Source organism: Mus musculus, chromosome 10, assembly GCF_000001635.26.
Source record: "Mus musculus strain C57BL/6J chromosome 10, GRCm38.p6 C57BL/6J".
In the NCBI taxonomy this organism is placed as follows: Eukaryota; Metazoa; Chordata; class Mammalia; order Rodentia; family Muridae; genus Mus; species Mus musculus.
The window spans coordinates 124521293-124527292 of NC_000076.6; the positions used below are offsets into that span (position 1 = coordinate 124521293).

Consider the following 6000-nt stretch of genomic DNA (forward strand, 5'->3'; position numbering starts at 1 on the left):
GCAAAAGTCTACTAACTTTCTGTGTGGTTTTTCATATCACAATACTTGAAGAAGAGCAGTGAAAGTGATATGGATACAGTGATTGGAGTGAGGAAGGAAATCGAATGAAGCACCTCATATATAAAGATAATCCGATAAACAACAGTGGCCACAGCAACAAGAAACAACCACCACAACAATGAGAAACAACAGCAACAACAATGGTTTAGGAGGCCATTAATGAACATCCCTAAAATGAGTGTTAGGTATTCTAATAAAAATGGGCGAACATCTGAAGACCAGTCTTGCACAAATATCCCGAAGAAATGTATAGCAATGTACATTTTTAAAAGTGTACATGAAGGATAAGCATGTGTGCCTACATATTGAGGGTTTTATTCATCTATGATGTGTGGGGGTAAGTATATGGCGTATAGAGGTGAATGTCTGACACCCTCCTCTCTTTCCCTTCATGTTAACTTTATAGATAGAATCCCTACCTGAGCCCAAAGCTCATGTATTGACTTGTTCAGCTAGCCAGTGACTCCAGATATCAACCAGACTCAGTCCACCTGCCCCAAGTAGAGCTTACATTTAATGTATGCCACATCATTTCTGCCTTGGCTGGAGACTCAAATTCAAGGACTCATGCTTGTATAGCAAACACTTTGCTCACTGAATCACCTTCTCAGCCCTTTGGTTTATATTTCTATGGAAGAAAATCTATAAATTCTTACAGTTGACTTTAAATCCTCACATGTACAGTCATGGGTTATATGCTTTATCATGCACCAAGTTACAAAGTTATCTGAACTGTGCCACATGTCAATGGGAGAGATCTAGAGAGAAGCAGTAGATTATGGCAAATACACTTATGAAATTCATGTATGAGCAAAAACCATGGTTGTCACCCTAAGATGATTTGGAAACTCAGAAATACTACTTCAACCTCTAAGATTCAATTATCCATAAAAAGTTAGAAAGGTCTAGTTACCAATGTTGTCATCAACATTACATAAAATTGTCTTTATTATACCTAGCAGATAGTTTTGTGCTACTTTTCCTATAGTGGATGGGGCTACATTACAGTGTTTTATAAAGATTATGTATGGCCCATATATTGTGAAATCAATTTAATAATTTAATTATAATATTTATCCTTTCCATATAGAGTCATGGAGTAATTTGGCACATGCTCAAATTCCAATGCAGAATGGTGTCTTAAATATTAGCATTGACTCTTCTTATCTGTACATCCCTAAAAAGGGAATTAGCTTTTATAACACAGATACCATCTATGCAACATGAAACCATTAATACTTCTGTGTTAGAGATTGCTAAGAATGTAAGATACTTTAATATCAGTGAAGTACTTTGGGCAAAGCTTCAAACATAGTAACCATTTGCTGTTGGCAGTCAACATTAATGCTTCGAAGGCCAAAAATGATGTCTATAGTACCAGGAAAGATGCTTCCAAGTTATATGACAGAACACAAGCAGAATCTGTATGCCATGACCAAGTTCCTTGCTATTTTCTTTGAAATAAGCAAATAAATGCACAAACTCTTCATTGTAACCTGGTAGTAAATGATTTAAAGCAGTAAGCTAAACAGGATCTGGGGCCTAGTCGATGTTTTCTGAAATTCTGAATGACTACCCAAAAGTTTGAAAAGAAAACTTCTTTGAATGATTTCAAATGTTCTCTTTCATGTAAGAGTTAGGTTTCAATTTTTGATTGTGCTCATTTGTTTCAAAGACATTAGGCAATCTTTGTAAATACTTTAGAATACTGAGAACTGTTTCCATTTGACATTTTACCTCTTATGTATTTGAATAAGAGGTCACAGAGATGAAGATATCAATAAAAGACAAAATACATATTAAGCACTGCCGAATAGTCCCATAGGGACATATTCATAACACAATAAAGATCAACTGAAACATAATGCATGTTATAATAAAATTATGCAATTATTAACTATATGATAAAACATTACAACTTTTACTCTTTCAAATGCTTTATATTAATGTATGACTATGAATGTGTAATATGTATATTAATTTTCTGCAAGTGTAGACTGATGTTTGATGTGTGTAAAATTCCATGCTTTTATATCAGTTAAAAACATCCACAACACATTACCTTTTGCCTCCTATCACTGCCAGGTGAATCCCATCATGCAGATCAAGTATAACCATGAAGTATAACCTCCTCTTCACTGTGGCTAAAGACCCTCTCTTCAATGTGTGTTGCTCAGACAACGGCGAGAGGCTAGGCACCTACATGGGCCACACTGGACCTGTGTGGTGTGTGGATGCTGACTGGGACACCAAGCATGTCCTTACTGGTTCAGCTGACAACAACTGTTGTCTCTGGGACTGTGAAACAGGGAAGCAGCTGTCTCTACTCAAGACCAACTCAGCTGTCCGGACCTGTGGCTTTGACTTTGGGGGGCAACATCATTATGTTCTCCACAGACAAGCAGATGGGGTATCCATGTTTTGTAAGCTTCTTTGATCTGCAGGATCCAAGCCAAACCGACAGAAATGAGCCTTACATGAAGATTCCCTGTAATGATTCCAAGATCACCAGTGCTATCTGGGGACCCCTGGGGGAGTGCATCATTGCAGAAGAGCGGAGAGCTCAACAAGTATAGCGCCAAGTCTGGAGAGGTGTTGGTGAACGTTAAGGAGCACTCTCGGCAGATCAATGACATCCAGTTGTCTAGAAACATGACCATGTTTGTCACTGCATCCAAGGACAACACAGCTAAGCTCTTCGGCTCTACTTGTCTTGAACATGAGAAGACTTTCCTAACAGAACGTCCAGTCAACTCGGCTGCTCTCTCTCCCAACTATGACCATGTGGTTCTGGGAGGTGGTCAGGAAGCCACAGATGTCACCACAACCTACACCAGGTTTGGCAAGTTTGAGGCCAGGTTCTTCCATTTGGCTTTTGAGGAAGAGTTTGGAAGAGTAAAGGGCCACTTTGGACCAATCAACAGTGTTGCCTTCCATCTTGATGGCAAGAGCTACAGCAGCGTGGCAAAGATGCTTTTGTCCATATCCACTACTTTGACCCACAGGACTTTGAGTTTAAGTTTGAGGCCTAGGGAACTGGATTTTCATTCCCAATGGGGAAGTTGCTGACAGGAGGTTTAAGACTCTGAGAAATAAATTATTTTGTTAAAAACATCCATAACAAATATGAACACGGAAATTTGGCCTTAACTCTCACTTCTTTTGTCACAAATCTGTTGTGTTTGAAATTTTTCAGGGACATTTTTGATATGAAGAGGTGGATTTTTGTTTTTGTTTTTGTTTGTTTGCTTGCTTTTTGTTTTTTGTTTGTTTGTTTGTTTGTTTGTTTGTTTGTTTGAGGCAGGGTTTCTCTGTGTAGCCTTGGCTGTCCTGGAACTCATTCTGTAGACCAGGCTGGCCTCAAACTCAGAAATCTGCCTGCCTCTGCCTCCCAAGTGCTGGGATTAAAGGCGTGTGCCACCACATCCGGCACTGAAGAGATGGATTTTAAAAGTAGAAAAATAAAAAGAAAATTTGTGAAGACTCCAGATGCTAGGTCAAAAGGACTAAGATTATCTTAAAGAATTAAAAAGGATGGAACACAGGGCCCCCATTGGAGGAGCTAGAGAAAGTCCCCAAGGAACTAAAAGGGTCTGCAACCCTATAGGTGGAACAACAATATGAACTAACCAGTACCCCCCGGAACTCGTGTCTCTAGCTGAATAGGTATCAGAAGATGGCCTAGTTGGCCATCATTGGAAAGAGAGGACCATTGGTCTTGCAAACTTTATATGCCTCAGTACAGGGGAACGCCAGGGCCAAGAAGTGGGAGTGGGCAGGTAGAGGAGTGTGTGTGTGTGTGGGGGGGGGGGTGTCTGGGGGACTTTTGGGATAGCATTTGAAATGTAAATGAAGAAAAGACCTAAATAAAAAAAAATAAGTTAAAAAAAAAAAGAGTTAAAGAGGAGCAGATATCCAGATATCCAGGTAAGCTTACTGAGTATGACAGTCCTAACAATGCTATAGTATAGAAACATCAGTCACAATGTAGTAAAACTCTGTTTGGCAGAGCTGAACATTGAAGAAAATGTCCCCGGTTGATTTTATAATTTCTAAACTAGACATTTGGAAAACCTCTCAAATACGATAAAGCAAGTTTCCAAGAACTTGTTAATTTAATGAGAGGTGAACATGATTATCAAATGTTATTTTAACTTGAATAGTTAAAATGGGTGATTTTGATGGATGGCCTTGCTATTAAAGTGTGAAAACAAACTCTGTAGAACTCCTATGTCCTTGGGAGAGCACTGTAGCCACGTCCTGAGCAAACCTGCTGACCAGACAAAATACATATCTAGAGCTTTGTTTTCTTCTCACTTTCAGCTAATCAAATCTGTCAGTGATTTTTTAAAAACAGCACATTAAACAGACACACTGAGTTATTATCAGCTTTTCAGTGACTAAATGTCTTCCTTGAGATTCTAATATAAATATTTTATAACAGATGACAGGATCTTTAATCCATCACAAGAACAAATAACGACATTTAGAGAGAGTTTGAGAAAAAAGAAATAGGATCAGCATAGCAGAGCCAAAAAGACACAAAGGAGAAAGAAGGACTTTGCATCTGGAAAATTTACTCTTCCTTTGTGTCCTCAGCATTGTGCAAAGTCCCTGGTGGTCTGCAAACTGTCTTACTTTTGTTCACTACAATGCTGAAGGACATTGGATTGGTCATCTTCTCATGTTTTAACCAATAGAGTTGCATCATCTCACATCAATTAAATAACACTTGTGTAATCTCATTCTGGAGAAACCCCTTCCTGTAGAGATGGATGTACTCAGAGGTCATAACATGTATTGTGTGTTATTGTACATCAAGGTCTTAACCTTTCTTCTTGGAAATGCATTTCAGTTTATGAATTACAGAATTTAAAATCATCTTCAGAGATACCAGAGGCACTAGAGGTAGGCAGCGCACCGAGTAAAGGCAGGGATCTTGGGACTGGAGATAATCATTTGCTTTAAGCCCTTGCTTCACCACCCATTAAAGTGGCATCATTTTGGAAGCAGCTTGCTTAAGTTTTGGATGTCATAAAATTACTGCATTGAGTGTATTCAGTTCAATGGTTTCAGCAAATGTGTGTAGGTGTGAAATGTCATCACAATCCGGTATCAAAATCTTTCCACCAAGTTCCCTCAGTTTAATTTCCTCTTAGCACAAATTCCTCAGCAAACATTGAAAACCACACACGGGCTGTTTGACTTTTAGGGGATGTATGCTTTATGCTTTCTTAAAAGACTTCATTGGCTTCCTCTTTGCCTTTGTGGTCTGAACTGAGCAAAAAGTTTAGCAACTAATTTGAATTCTATAATTTCCAAAGCACACCAGAGGTGCTGTCCACAGGTGGCAATTTGTATCTGATAAGCATTCATGTCATTACCTGAATATATGTTTTATTTGTTGAATTGTTTTACTTCTAAATCAGCAAGGGCCACAAATACAAGCAGAACATTCCCATTCCGTAGGAACTTTGCTTGAATGCTAAGGTTTGAGCCCGTCCAGCCTTTGATGGATCCCTTCATCTCTTCTGGAGCTCATCATCTACTGCTGCCACTGAACAGCTCTTGCAAGTCGGTTCCAGCTCAGGTCTGTTCGGAGAGTCCGTACAATGTTTCCTCCTAGAGAGTGAAATTGTCATCTCATGTAACATTTCTCTGTCTCTGATTATGATAGAACGAAGTGAAACTTACTTCATAGTACAAAACCATAATGGTATTTTGACATATAGATGAAACTTTTTTTACTTGCAAAATGTTATTGAAATGTATTTATGCCCAATTACTACCAATAACGGACAGAACTGAGGTATGATAGAGTTCACGATAATAAAATACAATGAACTAGAGAACAATCAAATGTATCATTGCCATAAAAGTCATTTATTATTAGCAGATGCTTCCCCACAGTGGAGAGCACGCATACTACCTCTAATATGA

General features: G+C 38.6%; 1 pseudogene across 1 annotated transcript in view; it reads left to right on the forward strand.

The window, feature by feature from the left end:
* 4930503E24Rik (RIKEN cDNA 4930503E24 gene) overlaps nucleotides 1-3196 on the forward strand; it is a 55415-nt pseudogene extending 52219 nt beyond the window's left edge. Inside the window, exon 4 of the transcript NR_028310.1 lies at nucleotides 2146-3196. The product of NR_028310.1 is annotated as an RIKEN cDNA 4930503E24 gene (transcript). The remainder of the gene's footprint in view (nucleotides 1-2145) is intronic.
* The last annotated feature ends 2804 nt before the right edge of the window (nucleotides 3197-6000 follow it).